The sequence below is a fragment of the Crocodylus porosus genome, unplaced genomic scaffold (genome assembly GCF_001723895.1).
Source record: "Crocodylus porosus isolate Cpor-Errol unplaced genomic scaffold, CroPor_comp1, whole genome shotgun sequence".
Classification (NCBI taxonomy): domain Eukaryota; kingdom Metazoa; phylum Chordata; order Crocodylia; family Crocodylidae; genus Crocodylus; species Crocodylus porosus.
Genome location: NW_017728926.1, coordinates 15,196,516 through 15,221,190, shown reverse-complemented (window position 1 = coordinate 15,221,190; position 24,675 = coordinate 15,196,516). Strand labels below are relative to the sequence as shown.

General features: G+C 46.2%; 1 long non-coding RNA gene across 1 annotated transcript; it reads right to left on the bottom strand.

Annotated features, from left to right (window-relative positions):
* Positions 1 to 3,468: 3,468 nt before the first annotated feature.
* LOC109314414 lies at positions 3,469 to 14,130 on the bottom strand. Its single transcript, XR_002102282.1, has 2 exons — positions 14,056 to 14,130; positions 3,469 to 4,311 (listed from the first exon to the last, which is right to left on the bottom strand). It is a non-coding gene; the product is annotated as an uncharacterized LOC109314414 (long non-coding RNA).
* Positions 14,131 to 24,675: the final 10,545 nt, after the last annotated feature.

Genomic DNA, 24,675 nt, shown 5'->3' with positions numbered 1-24,675 from the left:
GCCTTCCTAATGACCCACCAACTGTGTGCAAACTGCTGGCAGAGACCACTCAGCTGGTTCTAAATTGGCAGCTATCTCCAGCCAATTCTTTCCAGATTCTCAATACCCACAGGGAGGCCATGCCTGGACTGTGGACAAGGAAATATTTCAGGGGCTGCTGCTGCAGCTGCTGCAAAATCTGGAGGTCACATGCATTCGCATCCCTGTGGGTGGGTTTTCCACAGCCCAAATGCTCAGCAAAGCCCTAAGCCTGCATGCACGTGAGCACATGAATAACTTTACCAACGTGAGTTGTTCCGCTAAACCCAAGGGCAGCTACGCATGGCAGTAAAATGATAGATGCGCTTTAGTGTTTGTGGGTCCGGAGCCCGAGTAAGTTATCCCATACAGCAGAGAAACTTGAAAGGGATTTATTTTGTTGGTTTATCTTAAATTAAACCCAGACACATGGCTCCAGATCCTCAGAAGAGCCCGGTGCAGGGGTCAACAATGTTTTTGGGCAAAGTGCCAAAAACACCCGCAACCTTGATCTGTGAGATGGTGTGCCAGGATGGACAACTGGAGAGCTGCAAGGGGCCCGATCCATCTTGTGATAGTGCAGCTCCAGCCCCTTCCCCGAGGTGCAAGTGCCAAGCAAAATGCCTTCATGGGCCATGCTCTCATGGGTGCCAGGGGTTGCCTAATGCCTACCCCTGGCCTACTGAAACCATCTGAGGTGCCCAAAAGGACCTGATTCTCAAAAGGCTGGCCCTCAGTACTTTGTGAAAACCATGCTCTCTTTGAAGGGTCGCAAATTGGGCACCCAAACAAAAAGGTATCCGTAGCCACTTGAGAAAGCCTTGGATCTCAATCATAAAAAGTGCTGGTAGAACACTGTAAGATCTGTAGCGCTTAAGTGATCAGGAGGAATGAAGTATGTGGGAGGGGGGTGCATGTGTGTATGGAAAGCAGTGGAGTCTAGCAACAGAAACAACAGAGAATTCAAATAATTGTACTACATAACACTCTGGGTTATAGATAAAGCTTTATTTCACAAATACATTCCTCCAACTAGCTTGCACGCTTCAAATGGTCTTTACAACCTCTTTCAAACACCTGATCAGATACACCGAGCAGAAAACAAAGTTGTTTGCAAGCTGTCTAAGATTAGGAATTGAGGTTTGGGAGTTTGCCTGGGTCTGTTTTAATTTTCAAAGAGTGTACTGTGCATGTTAAACTGATTAAGCAGCAGCCTAGCCAAAGCGAGAGCAGGAATGTAATTTAGAGTTGTGTTGCGAGAAAAATAGAAAGTTAATTTGCGATTTAGCTCATAAAAGGAGAAGGTCGCACTCTTCCCTCCAGTGTGTCGGAGGAGTTGTGTCATAGTTCCTATGAGAGTGCTGAAGAAAGACGACAGGCACCAAAATGGGCTTACTGGGGGCTCCAGAGAACAGGTTAATGAAAGTGGTAGTAGATAAGAGGATTTGTTCTCTTAGCAGCATAGTCCATAACTAACATGCCCTTTTTTGATAAAGCAAGAAATCCTGCAGATTAAAACAAATATCCTCAAAGGTTTTGATCCAGAGGCCAATGAAGCCAGAAGAAAAACTCCACCAATGGACTTTAAATTAGGCCTCCACATACCTTTCATCCTCCTGTTGCTGCTTTATAAGCTACTAACATGCACAACAGATGAACAAATAGACCAAGCAATGCCTGCTGCTTCCTGTTCATTCACTCGCATGCTCTCCAATGCCACAAGCCTGGAGCTGGTTGGCACCCAAACACCCTTACAGATCAAAGCATGAACAAATGAATGGGAGCCAAGGAACCACGGCATGAAAAGTCATCGCTACAACTCCAAGGCAGCAGCTCGATGTGCCTACAAGAACCCAGCACCCTTATGGGTTGCATTTAAGTCAGGAGTCTGCCCAGCTGCAACAGTTTGCCAGAGCCTGGCCTATGGCAGAATAAGGAAGTTCCAGGTACTGGTTACAACAGTCAAAATTGAGATCCCCCAGGTTACCGCCAGGAAGGAAATACTGCTGTGGTTAAGCACAGTAGGGTGACAGCCCTTCAGTGGCAGGTGCCTAACCTGCAGAGTCTGAAATCCTGTGCAGTTTGTCCCTGAATTTACAATGCCACCGATGGAGAAATCACTATTCTTTCCTGGGCAGGATACAATGGAGTTGCCCACCAGCCTGCAAATGGACTCTGGTAAAATGTATTTTGTTAGCAATAGCTATTTCATCCAACTTCCGAATGGCGGGGGCTGGCAGAGGGAAGCGTAACCATGCCATTCAGAGAGCACGCTCACCTGCTGGTTAAATTGCAGAAGAGCGCTGGAAGAGACTTCAAAGAGAAACTGCTCATCAGCTCCCCTGGAGTGCGGCAGGTTCTGTGATTGTGTCGGCTAACGCAGAGGAAAAGGGAGGAAGGACGTAATAGCGACAGCAAAAAGGCAGTGGAAAAAGCTGATGAGGGCCCACGCTGAGGCTCAATATCCTGAACCAGAGCATTTGGATGGCAGCTCTGTGATTTCATGCATTTGGCCACAGCTAAAGGAAGAGAGGGGAAGTTGGTGCTCCGTGCCTCGGGATGCCTAATGCAGAATTATAATGCGGGGCTAACGAAGGGGACAGTCTGTCTAAACAACAGGTCCATCAGTATGAAACTGAGGCAGCTCCATCATAATCAAGGATGTACCATAACCCCAGCCCAGCCCAGCGATTCCTGTAGGCTGCTCGATCCAAAACCAGTTCTGCAGAGCAAGCTCGTAGAACAAAGACTAGCAGGGCAGCATGGCACTGACAAAAAAGAAACCAAATGAAGACACAGCCCCTTGCTACCAGGACAGATAATCATGTTCATGAAGCAAAAATGGGCAGCTGGATTGTCCTTTAGCCTATTTCCCCAATTTTCTCACTTCCCCACAATTTTCAAGGGAAAACCATCAGCAGGAAATGGTATGGTTCCATCTTACAGTGGATGTCAAGAAACCAGCCCCCGATGCTGTCAGTGAGAGGGTAGCTGTGCCTGCCCCACTTCTGCTCCTGGCCTCAACAGGAACCTTCCCACCCATTGTAAGGGCCTTATTTTCCTCTTTTTTCAGCATAGGTCTGGAGTTACTGATGTCAATGTGAAGCTGGAGACAGCAGCAGCAAGTCTGAAAAGTGGTGCGTGTCAGATATGCCATGTAGCACTGCTGCAGTATCCCAGTGGGCAGGTATTCCAGTTTGTTGGCTATATGCACAGAGGACTGCAGAGCTCACTTGCTTGGTGCCGACAGGCCTCCATTACAGCTGGGGGGAGAAATCCTTTCCCTTTCCTGCTGGCTTCCTTGTCTTTCTTGTAGGAAAGGTCTTTCTACCCTGGGTTTGCCTGGATGCTCAGGAATGAAATCCATAGCAGAAAGTCTCTTGTGACATTCTGAGACACCTCTTCTTCCTCTTTTAAGAAGCCATTTCATTCAGTGACAAGACATTCTTATCATAATGGTAATTCTCATGTTAGCTTGCGGGAGGGTCTCAACTTGAGGGAAACTATCCCCAAGGCTGAGTCACAGGCTCCAAGACCCTTCATCACTTGGTGACTCAGCTGGACAAAGTGACCTCACATAAGGTCCCTTCCAGCCCTACTTTCCTGTCACCCCATGACTCTGGTTCCCAGCTGTAAAATGAGGAAACTATTCCCTTTCTCCCATCCTCCATGTCCCTCATTCATTTGGGCTGCAAGACCTTCAAAGTACTGGCCGTGTGTTCTTACGTGTCTGTGCAGCCCCGTGCTCTCAGCTGGGGCCAGCATGCCTAATGCCGCAACAAGAATAATAACTAAACAAAAGACTCTGGCATGCAATTAAAGTGCCTCAAGGCCAAACAGGCTGGGCTTCAATGAGCTAAGTACTGTATAAACCTAAGAAACGACAGTCTCTGCCCCAAATTGATTCCAATTTAAAGACAAAATGAAACATGAAAGAGGCAAGCAGGCCAGTCAAGGCAGGAGAGGGGAAGGTGGAATAACATACATAACAAGAGGTGCATGCAACTCTTAGCTAATCAGAAGCCATGATCACAATTTGCCATCAGACTAGCTGTATAAATATGTACACGAGTCCACGGGCAGTAGAGACAGACAACAGCTGAAGGGTTGTGGAGCTTTCCTTTAATGACATCTCCCATGGAAACCAATCCAGCATGTGACACTAAGATCAAAAGTTCCTGCCTATGACAAATATAATGATTCAAATGTTATTAAAAAAAGATGAAACTCCAAACTTTCAAAATGTCAGTCATCTTCAAAACTTCAAAGTATCGGTATTCGCTGCACCAGCCTCTGCAGAGAAAGAGATAGGAGGGGGCAGCTAAGCCACATCACATATACTTAATGTTCCAGTTTTTAAACATGCTGCCTCAATAGGGAATATATGCATACACACCCCAGGAAATTACAGTGGAGGAGCCCAGTTATCACAGATGACTTGGTGAGAAAAGCCTTAGCTAGTCAAGCTGTTTGCTACAGGCAGAAGTGCGTTTAAAACAGCAAAAGGAGACAAAGAAAGTGAAGCCCATTGTGTGAGAAGCCAGGCAGCGGAGTAGCCTGGGCAACACTATGCTTATTCCATAAGGTAAGGCTGCAACTCCGCTAGCCCTGAAATGTATGGATGCAATTATCTATTCTGTTCCAGTGACTAGGATATTAAAAGGTTCCAAACTGTGAACAATTAATTTACAGTAAGATTTACATAAACCTCCACCAATAATTAGCGTCAAGGAGAGGCAGATAAGCATTGCAATTTTATGGGTGTTAGTGCGGAAAAAGTAATTTGCAATTGGCAATGCAGGTCAGGCACAGATGTTTCAGCTGATAGTTCGGCACAATAAATGGCAGCTCTTGTCAACATCATCTGCAAATGGGGATCGTAAACAATCTGGAGGAGGAGAGCTATAAACTGGATCCTTAACAGTGGGCTGTGTGGGTAAACCTGGAGATGGATTGAGGACAAGGAGGAGCTCTAAGCCTCCTGAGGCAACTGCGCTCATTTGCATGATCTTCCAAGGTCCCTTCCAGCCTTAATGCCTATGAAATTAATGTCTCTGAAAATCGGGGCCAATGGCTCTCATTCTGTTGCTCGCCCTTACCCTGGAAGAGAAGGACTTACAATGGATCATAATACGCACATCTAAATGGCAAGTAGGCAATGGTGTAGGACTGGATGAGAACTGAAGGTCAAACCAAAACCAACTAGTGAACTGGTCACAAAAACCTTTATTGTCCTGGCAGCTTGGCACAAGAGATGCAAGGCATCCATTTGCTTTTGCTTGTAGACTTTTGCAGGTGATGTTATCTACATTCTCCAAGAGTCACAGAAGTGCAGGGCTGGAAGGTATCTTGTGAGATCATTGGGTCCAAGTCCTTCTCTTTAAGCCAAGCGTCCCAGCATGCTCTGGAGTGAAGCATATGCCCTGAGGCATCGTCCGGTCTTTACAAGGTGAGGAAGAGGGTTCTGGGGTCTACCTAGGAGAGAGAACTCCCCTCCAGGCAGCCCAAATTCATCACGGACTTCCTGGCTTCCTCAAGAGACCTCATCACTGCTGGGGCCTACTCTCCACTTGGAGGTGGAAGCAAGCCAGGGCGCTTGGGCTCGGAAGTCAAACTCAAGCAGGAGTAGGCTCACATACTAACTAAGTCAACTTAACTAAATTAAGTTAAGCCACTCTGAAGTATACACACATACACCTCCTTGACACAGTCAAATAATTTGACCAAGGAGTGCGTCCAATTAAGTTGACCTAGCTCACAAATCGGCTGCCATCACGTGCCAACCCTTTGGTAGTAAGATACTTGGCTCAGCATTTGGGACAATGAAGACTTCCCTCCGTTCCATCACCCACTGAATCCTCTAGGGACAAACTAAACTAAATGTTCTTTCTGGAAGAATTAAACGAGGGATCACACTCCGAGTTGGGGAGCTAAGCCAGGAGGACACAGAACCAGGATGCAAAGTTACCCCTTTCCCTGATTTCATCAACCCATACCAGGGTTGTGGTGGTGTGTGCACCATCTTTAGTGTTTCGCATTCTCACTTTTTACTGATTTTTCACTGATAAATTCCCTGGTTTTGTTTTTTTGTTTGGTTGGTTTTTTTAAGTATTTGGTTTTACTGATTTACACCCGTTTTTCAGTTCAGATCCCTGTTAACCGGCACAAGTGGGGAATGGGCCACATGTGGAGCAGGGGGTGGTGGGATGGCGGTGGCCACGCAGGGGCCAGAGGAGGGTGGCTGGAGCCGCTGCCTGAGGGCACGGGGCTTCCGCCCCCGGGTGGGGCAGGCCGGACCATGGGAATCACTCCCAGAGCGGGCGAGTCTGAGCTGTACCACAGCAGCTCTGGCTTCAGCCCTGCCCTGGGTGCTGGGAGCTGCAAGCCCCACTGGGGGGGGTGGGCGGCAGGTAAGTGAGTCCAGCCCTGTTCCCTGCTGGCTGGGGCCGGCAGTGGCACTAGGCTCTTCCTGGTGCTCAGGGCAGGTGGCAGCATGCTCCTGTCCCATGCACAGATCCAGGGACACGTGCACCCCGGGACGAGTCCGGCACTGGCCCCCCAGCCCACAGACCTCCCAGGGGGCACATAGGAGCAACAGCCATGCCTCCTGCCCCGCACCCACTGACAGCTCCCCCAGCTTTGCTCCCTGCTGCAGCCCCGGGAGCAGCCAACGGGTTGTGCTGCACCCCTCCCCCTTCCCTCACCCCAGCCTTACTCCCTCCCTCTTCACCACTGATTCCTCCCCCCCAATTTAAACCATTTTTTTTCCTTTTTCCTTCTTTCATCCCAATTTCATCCTGGTTTTTTCATTTCGAAAATAAACCCCCAGATTTTTTATTTATTTATTTATTTTTTAAATAAAAACTGAGAATGCGGAATCTTATAACACTCCAGGCTTCTTAGCAAGCTTTGGTAACTCAACAATTTAAACCTGAAGCCATATAACAATAAAACAACTCAAAAAACAAAATGAACCCAATGTAGGCGGCTGCACGAGAGTTAGAAGCACGGCCAGCAACTCACGAGCACGACTCTACTGTCAAAGCAACTTTAACTATGCAAGGAACAAGACGACAATAATCAGGGATTACCTACCCGTGTCAATTTGAAATCATTTGATGGGGATAGTTATTTAGTAGAAGCCCTGCGCGTACACTCTTCTCCAGAATCCGAGTGTGTTTGTTCTAATCTAAATTAAATCACTTCATCTACTGGCTTCAGGAATAAATTATTCCAAAATCATTTCTGCGTTAAATTTCCAAAGGCAGACAACCCCATAGCGATAACTGCCAAAGGTTTGGAAAGCAGGTCAAGTTGAGCCAGAAAGATACTGGACATATCACTGATGCTTCTCTCTATTCAAGCCTCATGTCTGCAAAATAAGATAGGGTCTCTTTCTAGGTCAGAGCCTGTGGCAAGATTTTCACCATTTCCTACTTTCAGCATGCCAGAGACACGGTGCATCATTAGACCTTTACAAGCCCAGAGAGAAATAAGAATCTTTCATGGGATTGCAGATCCCTTGGAAGACTAACTCACAAGGAAGTTTATTGTCTCTAAACAATTAAGAGACTTCGCAGTATTAACTTCAAACACTGAACTTAAGAGGAGTACGACCTTCAGGAACCAGTTTTGTGACTCCTTTAAAGCTGTATCTCTACCTGATGGTCCAGACGCTCTTTCAGCCATTTGCATGTTCAAAGAACCATATAAACAAATGCGTACTAATTAATACTAATTATTCTCCATGTTGAGAAATATTATGCCAGCAAGTAATTATAACGTGCAAGTGCATTGTGCAACACAAGGGAGAGGGAAGGGTTATGTTCACATGGGCAGTCTTCAATTCAGCATTTCTTACCGGAGCACGAAGCTTCCAACCTCCCTTGAAAGCACTTTTCACGATGTCCTGACACCTGCATGGAGGAAGGAGAAGGACCCTGATCGTGCAAATAAGGTTCATACTCACTCGCAGGTTTCTGCACCCAGGGAACTCTGCAGAAGGAGTTCCCAAGCCTGCAGAAAAACAAAGCTACTCCACACCCATTATGCATGAGGTGGTACCTCAGTTTCTCCATTCAGTGAAAAGCCCCATTTCCTACTCTTCACAGGTCCTGCTGCTTTTTGCTCCCAAGCCAAGAGCAGTAGCAAAGACAAGCTACCTTATGAAGGCTGGGGAGAAGGAAGGCTCCTGACCTCCTACAAACATGGAGCGCAGAGCTGCTCTCAACGGACAGCTACATGAAGTTTTAGTTATAAGGATGTTCTTGACCTCGTTGGTGAAGGAGGTTAGGGGATCTCTGGAGAGTCTGCTCCCGGCAAGTAAGACCAAGGGGCTCTCCCAGTATTTCAGCCTTTCCTTATTCATGACCCTCCTGGAATGAGATAAAAATCAGGCTCTAATCCTAAACGGTGTGGATGATCTTCCACTCCTACCGGGTCCAAACTTGGCTCCCACCAAAATCACTGGCACAGAATGGGCTCATAGGAGGCACTGGGCCCAATCCTGCACCATTTAAATCAATGAGAATTCTCACATCGACTTCAGTGCGAGTCAAGGACAATCAGCACATCTCTGAATCGAGCCCTCTTATTTAATAGCGAACTCTAAATGCCCCCTTGTAACAAAATTAATGAATATTTGCCCTTTGTAGGGGACACAGTAAAATGTAACCTTTACTGGAATCTTTTCACAAGGACAATCCAAGTGTAAAGCTTTTGAAATCTGTTTCCATGAATTGAAGTTCGTCTCAATGCTTGACTCACTGAAGGTTTGGGTGATGACTGTTTTTCATTTTGTTTTGTTTTAAAGCTCTCTGCAGTTTCAGATACTTTCATGGAGCCTCAGTTTCCTCCATTTAAGTTCACAGGCTGCTAATAGCAATCCCATTGAGGGGTCAAGAAAATAAAACATTGTGCTTAAAAAAAAATATCCATGCCCCTCTCTGGAAGTCTTCCCAGCAGTCTTTGTAGTCTGGAGGGAAGGATAACCTTTTCAGCAGGGAACTGTACAAGGATGCAGAACATCAGGGTTTAGCTCCCCAAGACTTCCTCTGTGACCTTGGCCAAATGTCTTCATTTCTGTGCCTCAGTTTCCCATCCTCCATCCGATGCATTTACACTACAAGCGCTTTATAGAGCCGTCTCCTACTATGTGTTTGTACAGTGCCAAATGTGGAACTGGGACAGCAGCACTGATCGGGGTTGCAACCTTAAGTGCAAGTAAAATGCAAATCATAATGCACTTTTCTTTCACATAGGGATGCACAGAGGTTTTGAAACAAGAGACGCCCTTGGAACAGGGGTTACCCATTATTGTAATATTAGACAGTGGCCAGCAACTTATAGTGAAGCTAAGAGCATGATAAATCAAATGGTTTAAAGAGGCATTTTAGAAGCCTTGGAATTTCACTGGGATTAAAAAAAAGATTCAGAATTTGAATACTCTACACAATTCATTACACGTAGATCATGAAGTGCTACATAAGGAGAGGGAAGGGTCCATCCTATTTTACAGATGGAAGGCAGGGCAAAGTGGCACCTTAGAGACTAACTGCTTTAGAAAGACTTGAACTTTTGTAGGCAACAGCCTACTTTGTTAGATGCAATGAAAGCATCATAGTGTCTGACAAGGTAGGCTGCTGCCTATGTAAGCGTATGCCTCTTTGAACCAGTTAGTCTGTAAGGTGCCACCCTGCCCTGCCTTCTCCCTGACTACACTAACATGGCAAACTATCTCTTTCTATTTTACAGGTGACATAACAGGAGACACGAAGAAAGGAAGCAACTCAGTCTGGTGAAACATTCTCTTGACAGCGCTAAATGCAGTGGCCCTTCTTGCAATAATCTCAGTGGCACTTTTCCATGCAGGAGGCCTAATACAATGTGATCGCACAAACTAGCTGGTTCAGATTGAATCAACTGCTCTTACAATCACCAGAGGAAAAGGTAGGGGGCCTCTCACCCACCGCACAGTAAATTGCAAGTGTTAGTTACTACTTCCAAAAAAGACGAGTGAACTTTGGCTAGAGAAAAATAAGCTCCACTGAGATGCTGAATGCACTGGGAAAGACAGACAACCAGCTCAGCGGTGCAATCTGGAGATCAGCCTGTTTGCATTAATGATTTTCAGCTCAGAGACTGACAGGGCTAGCGTTGAAGACGGGGTCACAGAAGAAGGGGTTGCTTTACAGTGCCTGCTTCTGAGATGGAAACAAGGGGCCTTCAGAGTTAAGCTGGTTCTTCTCCAAAGAGAGTTGCTCTTCCCTCCCTCTGCATTTAAAATGGATGCTGCTTCCCTGCCAAACTAATCGCTACCATGATGGGCATTTCTGCAGCCCCTTTCATCTGAAGCTTTCAAGGTGCCTTCCACACTGTTAATGGCATTGACCACCCTTTGTTTGCCAGGCATTTAGGATCTGCTCCCCTAGCATCTGGGAGTAATGGAGTAACACACAGGCAACAGGACTGAACACCAAAGCGTCACAACTGAAGCTACAAGAGGCGAGAAGCATGTAACGTAGTGAGCTGGAATTTAACCTGGCATAGCGGCTGATGCTGCTGACTCTCCAGAAGATGTGTGTGGGACCTCAAAACACAGGAGCTGGGCAGCCCAAGATCTCAGCCAAAGCCAGGGACCCTGGGTGGATCAGTGCCCGTTAAACCGACTGTTCAGTGCTGATGAAGGAGTACCCCATCCTGCACGCCAACGATGGACACAGTCCAAGAACCCGAGTAGTACACAGCTGTCCGTGGTGCCCAGAAGTCTTCCACCCAGCTCTGCTGGCCTTGCATGATGCAACTGGAACATATATATTTGTAACGTCTACTTTATTCTGCAACATAAGAACTGCTCCTGAAAGCTTAAGCATCTCTCTTCCCTACTGATTTAATCCACCGCAGACAGCGCACAGATTCCCTACACCTTGCTACAAAGGCAATTATCCCAAGCAGTCCCCTTTTATTGGTCTCTGCCCTTGATTACCACTTAGCACCGGGGATTTACAATGGCACAGCTGAAAAGGGCACTTCAGTTTTTAAAAGCCAAGTAAGGAAGTTATCCGCTGAAGTCCCATAACACAGAAGGGAATCCTACGGCCAAGGCCTCTAGACAGCTTTGAAAAATCACAGCGCCTATTAGTCATCTGCTGTTGCAGAGCCAAAGCAGCGAAGCACAGGAGCACAAAGCAAGTTGTGTAGGTCCTACATAAGTAACAGCTTTGTCTGCCTGACACTTTTAGTAACAATGTGCTGGATTTGATCTGATTTTTAAAATCTGAAGAACTTTCCCTATTTGAGTGACAAACATTGTAATGTAAAAGGCCTGAATTCAGCCTAGCATTTGAGCTTATGCTTAAAGCACATGCATATGCATTTTGTTTTGCTTTTTTAAATAAGGATGAATGTAACTTTAAGCATATAAACCAGTGCACACAAATTCTTGGGACAACCACAATATTTGCCTCTTTTGTAATGTGGCTGTGTTAACACACTTGAAACAAAAAAGAGATAACACAGTACAGTCCTGCTGCAATGGGATTGCTAAACTCAGTCCAGCTTCCTTGGGAGCAGTGTCAAGCCCATTATGAACATGCACAGCTGGTTTCTTGCAACCAAGCGAAGAATTCGGCATTTGATGAATCTGAGACATTAAGAACAGATGTCTGCAAGAAGCATTGCAAGAGCCTTCCCCAACAGCAGAGTTCATATGTGAATCCCACTGCAGGTTACAACATGTCATCCGTGTTTTATTTGGCTTTTACAGGCAAAGCACGCATACTCTCATCTCCAAACAGACAGGCCCAGTGGCTTGGAGCAGCCCAGTATGTTTTTGTACAGTGCAGAGACGGCTCCGTACCAGCAGGTCTGACGACACAACCGGTGGGCTGGAATACTTCAGGTTCAATGTTCTCTTTGGAGCAAGAGACAAAGCCATGGGACAAATCCTCAACTAGCAGAAATCAGTCTACTTCCACAGGAATCAGCACACTATACCAATTTACACCAGCTCAGGGCCTAGTCCCATATTCTAGAGTCAGTCCCAAAGGCGCTAATGCACTAAACACCTCATGTTAACCCACATGCAATAGCAGGAGCACATGCACTTTTATGAATTATTGCTGCATCCAAATGAGCCCATCTGCTTCCTTTTCCCACCCTGAACTTGGTTTATCATGTACTCATGGTAGGAAATCTTGCAAACCCTTTTTACTTACTGCTGGCAGGTAGCCCAGTGTCTGTAGTAAAGGACTTCAGTAGGACACCTCACAGACAAAAAGTGCTGTTTGGTAATTCCCAGACTCCATCAAGACCAAGGTTTTAACAAGGCATCCATGCCCTGTGTTTTGATGCTCAGAAAGGTGCTCAAATTAAAGAGGAAATCATTCAAGCCATCCCTGGAAGGCTGGAGTGATACTTAAGACTCTATATAGGGGTGACCACCCCTTCTACAGTCTAACATATGGTGGGCCAGTATTTTTCACATCTCTCTGGCCAACACAAGACAATTAGGACCACGTGTGAAGCAGAACAAGCCAGCTAGGCAATAAGAGTGTGTCCTTAAGCACTGCTAATTACTGCTCAGCTCAGCCTAGAGAAGAGGTCACGTGTGCATGAAACGGAAAACACCAGGAAGGGTTATAGGTAGATACAAAGCACACCTGATTGCAATTAGTAACCATAATAAGCCAACTTCTAGCTAACAATTGTGGCATGTTGATGGAGAAATTAATGTTAATACCCCAAAGAACGAATGAGAGAGATACATGGCCTGGCAAGGACACTGGAGGTAGGGTCAGGCCTCATTTGAGGTCTCCAGGCACCCCCATAATAAAAATAAAAATTGAATATAAAAAAAGTCCTATATCAGTGAATAAAGATGGACTTAAAACTGCTCTCCAGAATCAAGAGGAACTCTGCCTGCTGGTACAACATACCATGAAAAAAAAAAAAAATGCTTCCATTCTTCTGTTACATACCTGCTTTGCCATCATGCTTAGCATTTGCCTCTCAAATGCAATGGGGGAGATTTTCAAGAGCATTCAGCACTCCCTCTCACTGATCCCAACCCAAGCTGGACACCTAAACCACCTCTATAAATATGGTCTTTTTCCAGGAGGTTGCATCATATTCATTGCCAAACTCCCATCCTGCAAATTCAGTGATACTCCTTTATTTGGAGGTGAAACAACATGTATTGGTAAAGTTCAAGTATTCTAATCTAATATCCATGTCTTCATGGACTTTGGGCCATCAAAAAAAAAAAAAAAAAAAAAATCAGATTCATTTCCAGATTAAAGGATGGAAAAGCACACTTTGCAGATCTTAAATTCTTCCAGGCTGGACACATGCATCCCGAGTGCAGAAACATCAATTCTAAGGCACTGAAGAAATCATCAGCATCTGTTTGTGCAGCCTGCTTTCTCCGCCAAACCTCAGACATCATTGTGGGAAAAGCTTAATTCAGTTTTGTGCTTCTAGAAATAATACCCAGGAGTAAATATGTGATTTCCAAAAGCGCAGAGCATCTGTTGCAAGGGTAAGAACTGTTCTGTTCTAAATAAATAAATAAAAGGACACCCATTTAAGTGCCCAGCTCCTATGCCCCATTCCGGATGGCCTCACCTATAGATACCCACGCAATTTTACTTCCTGATTTGGGGCCCAGTCCTGCAAATATTAAGACGCAGGGGTAACTGCACTCAAGCAAGTAGTGTCATTCATATCAAGGGGTTCACTCAAATACAGCTAGTCATGAGTGTTCATGTATGGCTGTGCTCTCATGCAACACAGAAATTCAGAGTTTGGGAGCCGCACAAACAACGGGAGCATTCTAATGGACCAGAATGAATGAATGAATACATACTCCAGCTCCGAGTCCGCATCCTTTACATCATCTGATCTTGCTTATTGGCAAGAGGCCAGTACTTTTTAGATGTTGCCAAGGCTTCAGGCCTTTCTATCAGCACCCACATAACAGCTAAGCTAAACCTCTACCCGCCATATAGAACTTTACACAAAACACACAGTCCAACATACCCAGGACACCACTCTCCCATTGAAGCACGGTAGCTTTGCATTGTCATCCGAGATTTCTTCCTTCACCACCCTGAAAAATAAAAATAAAGAGGTTGCATGAACAACAGATTGAGGCAGACACCATTTAACAGATGACAAAACCCAGTCCCAACCCAAGACGTCTTTACATTGATCGGTCCCAATGCAGCCCTGAGGCCTTGTACAGTAAACACTTTTCCATTACGATCTAACAGCATTCTCCTGTATTGTGTACTATTCATGTCCTCTACTATTAGACTCATGAAAGAGCTTCTGCCTCCAAGTTGCATTTCCTGTTCAGAATTAAATTTGTTGCACAGTCATTGAAAAGAACCAGTCATCTATTGGACAAAAGGTACAAGGCAGCTCTACCAGCAAGTCTGATGGGCAAACTGTTATTTTCCTCCAATTAAATCACTTTCCAGTAGATCTGCAAAGATTCAGACACTCATTAAATTCCTTAGTTGGTTTCTGTGTCTGTGAATTTCCCCAGCATCTAGAGCCAAATTCATTGATTTTTATGGGCTCTGGATCAGGTGTACAGCAGGACTGCTAGACTCGATGCACACTACTGTCAATGCCCCATCACTTCTGATGCTACGACTGACAGCTACTGCAGGATCAAATCCTCTGGTCACTGTCCCACTCTTGTTCCACCATACTGCAGCCTGCAACTCTTCCTGAAGTAAGAAAATGCCTGTGAATGAATCAACTGGAGGCCTGCAGTTCTGAGCGCTGAAAATTCAGGAGGAGAGAGGGGGCTGCCTATGATGATCTTTTCCAGTTAAACACAAACACAAGAAAGAAATTCTCCATAAAACCAGACAGATCCTAGCTCTGCAGGGGTACTTTGAACGAGAATCAGTCCCACGAATGGTAAAAAAATAAAATTAAAATTATCTTTTTTTTTTTTTTTTTTTTTTTTTAAAACTCTTCCACTGGCCTCCCTAAATCCTACCTCTTCCAACCAACCTTCTGCAGGGGAGGAAGATTCAGGAGACGGTCGGGGGGGGTGAGGTGAGGTACAGCTGTCCCATCTAACAATACAGGAATACCATGCTCCCTAGCCTAGCCTGGGTCATATTTCTCTCTCATTTGCAGCCTGGTTGCACAAATCATCCCAAAGCAGGTAGAAAGTGACCAGCAGTGACTGCTCCCCTGCAAAAGGGAATATCACTCATTTCCTCAACTCTGGAGTCTTAATTCTACCTTGTCACTGTTAATAATATTAGAGCAGTGCTTAAAAGGTCCTTGCTAAAAGCAGAGGCCCTGTATGTACGCAAAATAAGAGACAGTCCCCCACACCGAATAATTCAAGTGGAAACCAACAGGCCAAAGGAAGGGCTATTACTGCATTTTACAAACTAGGTCTCTAGATAGAGCCTAGTGACTTGCCCAAGGTCAAAGAAGCAGTCTGTGGCAGCACTGGATATTGAACCAGGGCTCCCACAGCCCAGTAAAGTGCCTTAACTGCATCCCTTTCTCATTAATTCAAGCGTAATTCACTCCATTCTTGTATCATCATTTTTCTCCTGCTGCTAATCAAGCTCCCTGGCTCCCCACCCCTCCCTCTTTTTCTTCCCCTGCCCATTACAAAAGTGTGTGCAAAGCTGAGGCTTGTCCCCAGGGGGATATGGATGCATGCCAAGGTGCAGCTGTGGCTTGGAGTTTTCTCTCCCCCTTTAACAAGTGCCATGCCAAAGCTTTGTGATCACAGGGAGAACACAAATTAGGTGTTAATCAGCTCAGCAAAGCTCCAGAAAGGCCAAACCAAGAGTGCAGGGGAGCAGAACAGCAGCATTTTCCCTGCACCGTGGGCAGCTGCTTGACAGCAACCAGAGCAGCAGACTGTGAGATGCAAGAGATGGTACTATTCAGTTCCTGGCTCCGCGTGCAGCACAGCCTGGCAGGAGAACAAAGACAAGATGCCAGGCACAATGGATATGAAGCGGTCCATATTTCATCTACTGTCCAAGTCCCAATCCAAGCATCTTAACTGCACGAGGCGAATCAGCACTGCAGCAGTCCACCACCTGGCCAGGTGCACACTTTGGCTACCAACACAGCAAGCACGTCCAATTCATCTACTGCCCAGCAGCCTCTGCAATAAGCCTGCTGCCTCTTCTTCCTCCTCACCCCGCTGAAAGTTTCCCAGGAGTGGAATATTCCAAATAGATTTCACAAAGAAAAAAATTATTTAAATGTGGTTTTATTGTTGCTCTATAGCCGAGTGGAAAACCAGCAGCAACCCTCCAACATCTGTTCAGCAGAAGAGGGATACGATTCCTCTGGTTGTTTGTCGTCTTAGAGCCTCAGCCAGCCATCTCCTGGCCCGCCCCAAGTCCTCAGGGCTGAAGAATGCCTCCAAACAGCTCATGCCCACCTGAACCTGCCTCTCTGATCTAGGGACCAAATGTCTTGACCATCACAATCTCTCCCTCAGCCTTCAGTCCTCCTTTAGCTCGTCTATACTCCTGTGGCCCAGGTCAGTCGCAGTTAGCATCTCCTTCATTGCATTTCAGGTTTTGCCCAGCCAAGTCTCCACGTTCCCTTCATCCCCCCACCGCGCCCCACCCCATGTACAACCCCCTCTACCGTGCCAAAATTTCTCCAAGTTGTCCTCACCTTCTCTGGCTTGCTTTCAACTCTGTTTCTATCTCTGTGGTCAGCTAAAGGGTCCGAATGAACAGAAGGGGGTTGGATCAGGCCCTAAATTGCTCCTTTTGTTTCAACAGGGATAGAGAATTCTTCTCCCTTTTTGCCCTAAAATAATGTGTCCCTGTACCCTTCTAAAACGCTGCTACATCCCCGTGTACTGTGGATCCCTGGCATTCGAATCCATGTGCCAGTGGGAAGAGGGGTCCTGTATGGGCGGAGGCCTAAAGGATCCATGGCTGCACTGATTCAGATTCATCTAGCTCTGCTGTAACGTCATACAACAAGGGGCCACACTCTCCCACAAGGCAAAGTTTCTGCAGTCTGTGAAGCTGCATTGTGCCTGGACCTTGTACGGCCAAATGCACCACTTTACAAGAGCACGGGTGCGGAACAACATGAAGCACTTATGTAGCAACCATCATGCCAAACTGCTTTATCAACGGGAGTAACGCCAGCCACCACTTAGGTCCCGCCACCCCTGGGACATAGCAGCGCTTTAGGAGGATGCAGCAAACACCACATTATTTTAGGGCAAAAAGGGAAAAGAATTCTCTATCCCAGCTGCAACCAAAGGAGCAATTTACGGCCTGATCCCAAAGCAATTATGCTTACAGAAAGTCTTCCGGTGATTTCTAACAGGCTGTGGTTCCGGCTATTACAGAGACAAGGCATAAATACTCTGCATTAATATTTAAGCAAGAAACATAGGTTAATCCCCCTGCCCCTGCAAAAACCGCCTGAGCGACAACTCAAGAGAGCAATGTCATTAGCACACGGAGCCACTGCTATGCGTGCCAGCACAGGCAGGAACAGGAATACCAGCCCCATTCCGACTTCCTGCTCACACCAGGGTGCTCGACAGAGGTCACCCAAGCCATGTACTGACCAGGCTCTGCCCTTTTTAGCTTTACAAGATCTGAGCAAATCAGAGCTCCAAACAGTATGGCTGCAGGCCAAGTGGATGTAGAAACATGCACAGCTGTATCATGGCCTCCATCCATGCATGCAGCTCCCACGGATGTTAACGTGAGCTGTGTGTGCAGATGGAAGACACTGTCAACATCTGCAGTCAAAGGAAACGGTCAAACCAGATACAAAGTGAGGGAGTCGTGTCGTAAGCCTCCTGGCAAATGCCCAATTCTGAATTCATAGCCACTAAATTCCTGATTTACTCCATTGTAAATGGAGCAGACTCGGGTCCAATGGTTTTTAAGTCAGCTCTCTGAAAAGGTACAGATATATACTTGAATCTGCCGGTACACAGCTTGCAGATACTTGATGACACTGACTTACGTAATAGCTCAGAGTTTGGTCCAGCACTCCACCAGCATAGGATGAGAACAGAAAGCCCAAACATAACGCTAGGAGCAACCCAAATTTTTTATTCCAATCAAATTTCTAAAACCATCAGATAGTTAAATGACGCAATTATTGTTGAAGCAAAACACACATGCTCTGGTGGGGCTCTTTCACTTCAAAGACGTCGCTCCACATTTTTATCCTGTGGATTTTTTATACCAAGGCTTCTCACCCCTCGAATGTCCCAAGTTCAAACAAACCCTCAAATTCAAATAGAAAGAATAAAGAAAAAACCCATCCAACACAAAGTCTCGGGACAGTCGCCACATTCTTCATGACTTCTGCCCAAACCAGCAATCTTCCCAGGCTAACTCCAATGCATGCCCATCCCTCCCAAAGTAAAAAAATCAACTTGTGGTTAAAAAAAATCATGGAAGCACCCTTTGGAGACCAGAGTCCAAGTCCCAGCTCTGCCTCAGATTCCCTGAACGGCCCCATGCCTAAGGCACAATCTCTGCTTCAGGCTCACAACGGGGGCATAGGCTTTCCTTTAATCTACTTAGATTAAACTTTTTAAGCCAGGGCCCAACTCACTAGGCACCCAGACATGGAGCAGAGCCCACAGGTACTACCGCAGCACACACAAGACTGGGTACTGAGCCCATGTTCCATGGTACACGTGTTCCTGGGTTAGTCTGACGTGGTTTTAAATGTGAAACACCAAGGAACAATGTTCGAGGGAACTGAATTCGGAAGTTTCACTGCTCCAGGTAACTGTGATAAGAAGCTCTTGGCAGCATCAGCTAAAATTAGCCCCTCACAATTTACTGTAAAAAGGTGCTCTGCATCCCCAAGCAAAAAACAGCAGGAAGGAAAAGGTCAGAGGCTGTGATCAATCCAATGTTCCCCTTCGGAGGAAGAGAGGAGAGAGGCTGGACAGGATCTAGGTCAACCAGGTCTTTATCGAGGCTGCTGGACACAGACCAAGCCTGTGGTTCTCGCTCACTCCCAGACTAACTAAATTAGCCTGCCCTGCTGGGTATCGCTGCATGAGGCCTCCCAAAATCCCGGCCTGGATTCAGCCAGGCTGGAGGAGAGTGTTGACTACATTAGAGTCGATACCTTTGGAGTCAACCAAATGAATACGACAGGATCTAAATCAACTAGTGGTTCCATACTACTGGGAGTAATTAGCGATTGCCTTGAAGCTGTGTGTTCTCAAGTCCCCAGCGAGCCAGCCTCTAGCTCTACAAAACAGTTACAGATGTCATCTTTCAGCAGGGCACTTTAAACTATGTTTTTTTATGACTGTTGCTGTAGGCTGGAGAGTCTCCACTTAAAGCAGCAAAGATTAAGATTAAGGAAAAGTGAGCTGTGCAATCCCATCACCTTCCCCCCTCCCGACCCCCCACCCCATCGCTTTCTACAACAGCAGCGATCCATCTGAAATCACTTTTCTAATGTCAAGGCAAACCAGGCTGCTGTGGCGGCATCTGCAGAAGCAGGCAGACGAGACGTTGTAAAAAAAGATTCAAATGTTTAAAATAAGACTCCCAACTAGATCGAGGGGCTTGACACAGTCCTAACCACTTTGCTGAACTGGAGCCAGACTGCCATTCAGGCCAAAGAGTCTAAAATGGTACTGCAATGCTTCTTAGTTAACTTGGCCCAATGGCTTCATTTCAGATCTGCTCACATTCTAGGAAAGCAAAAAAAAAAAAAAAGAAAAAAACCCACCCCAAAAAATTGGTAAATAGGTGCCAGCTCTTTTTGTTCATTCGATCCCAAATTAAAGCCAGCCTGGGTTCTTTATTACTGGTGACAATGGACAAGCAGAAAGATTTTGCAGCCAAGCTCTCCCTTTGGTTACAATCTGCTGTTATCAGTATCACTGATACGGTCCTAGGACAGAACTAGTCAGCAGGTCTGGGGGCAAATGTACAAACCAGAATGGCCTCCTGTTCCCCCCGCCACAACCATGCCGACTCTGCAGGGCAGACGGAGTAATCACTTGGGCTCAACTGCTCTGATCAGCAACCAGGATCCTAAATACCCTCAGGAAGCCGATTCTGTCCCTTCTGTGCATATGGGACAAGCGAGGGCACTGTCCTATCAGAGAAGTCAGAGTAGAAGTCATTGGGCCTTGTGGCTTTCCAGGGACCCAAGTACAAGCTGGGGGGAGAGAGATGGTGCTCCGTGCTTAGGTCCTGCTTCTGGAGTGGGGGAATGGGAGTGAAGAGTTATATGATACATCCCAGCCTGGTTTCTCTGCTGGAATTGGATCACCCTGCAAAAATTACTTGTGCTTGAAAACAGACCTTGGGGACAAGCCCTCTTTGAATCTGCAGGTTGGAACCACTCCTAAACCCAGCATCTGGCAGCAGGAGCAGAGCCCAGGGCAGGGCAGATGGAAAGCAGCCCATGCTGCCTCCCTGGAGACAGGAATGGAAGTAGCTGCTCAGGAGTGGATCCCTTTTCACCATCCCTGCTGGCTGCTGTGCACTGCACAGCCCCTCGAGTCTTGCTGCTCCAGGACTTGCACAGAAGGATGCTGCCGATTCTTGAGGAGACACTTCAACGTGGGTCTCGGACTGAGGCGTTCGCCAAATGCCCTCACTGTTGTTTCAGTCTGTTTAGCTGTACTTGCTTTGCAATCCCTCATCTCAAGACAGGTGAAACAATAAGCAGAGCTGAAGTTCATCTGGATTCACTTAACCCACAGCTTGCTTTTAATCAGCGTTACAGGAACACGCTGTGGCTTGTGCTGTATGTGGCTTCCTCCGGGATGCAGAGACCTCCACTTGCATTTCTGCTCTGCTCCAAATAAGAAACCAAGACTCAATGAAAGCAGGGACAGCAGGAGCATTTCCAGTAGGCCCTTCAAGTCGTTTGTAAGAAGGAAGAAAGCCAGAGAGGCCCTTCCTCCTCCCAGTTCCCGAGAAAGACTCTTCCTGGCTCTAAACCGTCAGACCATTTCCAAAGGTGGCTGCTGGCTCCGTGGGAGTCCCTTTATGGAAAGCTCAAGTTGGGACAAATACAACTCAGTTATGAAAACTGCTGAGCATTCAAACCTCCTGATGAACAGTCCCGTCTCCCACTGACTTCATCAACCCCCAGAGCAATTATGCGCAGTCTCTTCGGTTGGATATTTTCAGATGCCACCATTCTTTGTACAATGCCTGCAAGCTCCAAACACAACTGGAGAGCTGCAAGCTCTCAGGACAGGGACAGTCTACATCAGGGGTGGGCAAAATGTGGCCTGGAGGCCGGATGTGGCCCACCAGGCCATTCTATCCGGCCTGCGGGGGCCCCTAAAAATTTAGAAAATTAATATTTATCTGTCCTGGGCTGCCTGTCACTCGGCCCTCGATGGCTTGCCAAAACTCAGTAAGCGGCCCTCTGCTCAAAATAATTGCCTGCTCCTTGTCTACACAGACAAGGCAAAGGGCAAAAGTGGGGGCAGAGAGAGGGAAAGTGACTTGCCCAGGGTTACAGAACAGAGCAGTGACAGAGTTGGGACAGGACTGATCTCCTGAGTCCCAGCCAAGTGGTCTTCTCTGAACACACTGGCTCCAGTAACTTCCCAGCCAGAGAATTCTTGCCCATTTGTGCATTTCTGTGGTTTGCAATAGTTTGCTAAATTGATTGCAACTCATGTGAAACACTAGCTTGGTTCCACTAAATTAAAATGCAACTTTGGTGATTTTAAAAGGATGTATGTTAAAGGAAAAAAAGAAAATACATGTGGGATGTCAAAAAGTGTCAAAGGGACTTAGGCACCCAAATCAATGGGACCTTCACTCCTGCATCCAATAGACATTTTTAAAGTCTCCCCACTTCTTTTAATAAACAAAAAATTGTCAGCTTGAAATCTAATCAATTCCCAGACCATGTGTGGTTGAATAGGCACTTTTTCCTTTATTTATGTATTTCTCCCTCTTGTTGCTGTGTGAAAAACCCACATAAACCACAAGGAAACTGCCTCTCCGCAAAGTGCTGTCCAATGATCAGCCTAAACCCAATGAGAAACAAAATACAAAAAACCATTTTGCTTTAACCTCTGCTGGAGAGATTCTAGAAATAAATAAATTGACAATAATAATGCTACCTTCCTTTCCATATTCCCCATCCCTTTGTAAGAGAGATAAGAATCATTTTCTCCTTTTCACATTGTTACTAGTAATCCTGGCAGGCAATACATTTATTGCCAGGAGTGCAATTTTAAGCAGATTATGTCCCTTCACGTTATCAGAACTAAAAGCATTTTAAAATTCTGATTTATTTAAACTGCTCACAAATCTCTGCTTCCTGCAGCTCTGGACAGTGACAACTCACTATGCAATTTCATTTTTGCTTTTAGTCATTCACTGCCGGTGTCCTGCAAACTGCCAGAAAGCTGCAATTTTGAGGCTGCAAACATCTGCAGCAGGGGATACTGGATAGTAAAACAAGCTCACTGGAAGTTTAAGGTAAGTTGTAGAAACATCATATCAGTGTTCAAAGCACTCCATTTTGGGCCCCATCTCAATCTGACAGTGTCCTGTTATGTTGGATACACCCACGCACACCTGCAATCACATCTGCAGGTACAGATCCTTTGCTATCAGGGGGATTCTGGACTTGCGTAAGCACCTAGCACATGCTGCACTTTAGCCATGCGCTTCAGCTTTTTGCCAAAAATGGATCTTTACTGCGCTCCGCATAGATCCAATCCCATGTCAGAGCCTAAAAATGCTATGGTAATATATTCAAAACTCATGGAAGAGGCGACATCTTTTATTGGACCAACCAGATATTTGCAAAACAAATTATTTTATTTATTTGCAAGCTTTGGGGCACACGCGCCCTTCATCAGACATAGGAGAGAGCAGAGATTGTTTAAGTTCTCCTAGGTAGAAATGAAAATTCATATTTCACAGGAGAGCTGAAAGTATGGATGGTAAAGGCTCCTGTTTGGAATAGTTCATTTTGTCCAGGTTAGGCACAGAGAAAGGCTGAAAAAGTCTTTTTACCTTGAAGCTGTCTGGTAGCAACCAAGATGTAATCAACTTGGAGGTAAGAAGTCTTTTTCAAGCTCTCTCTGTGCCTAACCTGGACAAAATGAGCTATTCCATAAAGGAGATTTTACCACACCTTCAGCTCTCCTGTGAATATGAATTTTCATTTCTGCGTAGGAAAATTTCAACAATTTCTGCTCTCTCCTATGCCTGATGAAGAGCAAGTGTGCCCGAAAGCTTGCAAATAAATAAAATAATTCATTTGCAAATATCTAGCTGGTCTAATAAAAAGATGTTGCCTCTTCCATGAATTATGATTCCTCATTCCTCTAGACCAATACAGCTACAACCTGGGTACCTGACACATGGCAATATATTGGCAGCAACAGGTTTAGTCAGAGAAGCCATTTTTGTGCAAGGAAATGTCCCTTACCAGGTATTACAAAACCTGATGCTCTACCCCCATGGCCAGGGCCACCAAAATCCATGAGGTCACCTATGTGACTGAAGTTATGTTTGATCCCATATGCAGCCCCAGGGCCCATTTTGGGGCCATACACTAAGCTCCGAGTAACAGTTCTGCACTGAGTTACATTATTAAACAACCATGCATTTGCTATGTCTTCTAAAGAACAAAGGGTTTAGTAGTTTTTTTAAAGCCAAGATATTCTGCGCCAGGCAGGATCTCCCTGTGCAGAACAGTTTGGCAGCATCCTCGATAGAAAACCAATACGCCGAAGCCATAGCTTCCAAAACCGTGCATCTCATCGTGGGATCGGCTCTCTGTTGCTGGTGGGGAGGGCCTTCCAGCTCTGTTGCAACTTGAACTATTGAAAACAGCCCCAGGCTATGAGGCAAGAAAATAACAGCCTGCAATTCCCAGTACGCTTTGGGTAGCAGTGAACAGTGCCAAGAACATCAAGTGCAGCAGCAGCCACTAATTTCAAATGTCACCATTTTATAAATCATTATTTGTGCTAAAGAGGCAGCCCTGTTCAATCCACGCTGGCTTCACGGTGGCTGGGGGTGGCACTGGGGGATGGAACATGAATGAATGAATGAACCCATATGTTTCCATTCAAGGATATCTTTGAAAACATGGATCAAGTGAGAAAAAAGCCCTCTCTTTAGTGCATGGACACATGGCTGAGACATGCCAATGCCTGCCCCTGGGAAGCACCAGGTCTTTCTTCACTAACATGGAACAGCAGCTCAGCATCCCAGGGCTAACACACAGGGCTCCATGAGACAGCCTCACAACCACAAGTCCAGGCTAAGCTGGCACAGCAAGCAGGAATTGAGATGCTGTCCAGCTTCTCCTTGGCTAAATGCTACCTCCCATGCATGAGGGGCAGGCCCCTAAATTAGCATGTGGGGGGCAAGTCCCTTCTGGAACTGCTTCTCCATGGCAAAGGGGGTCCAGATCATCTGGCACCTGGAGAGTCAAGTGCTCAGTCTTCTGCTTCCTTGAAACTCCCACCAAGTCAAATGAGTATTCGTCTCTCAGCCCCATCTTGCAGCCTGGATGAGGTCAAGTTCGGGCAGGAAGCAATACTTTTCTTACAAGTGTTTGCAGGACTGGGTCATATGCAATCCCCGTTTATCCCAATGCATCCATTTTTTATAGCCTACAGCTGTCAGCTACCTG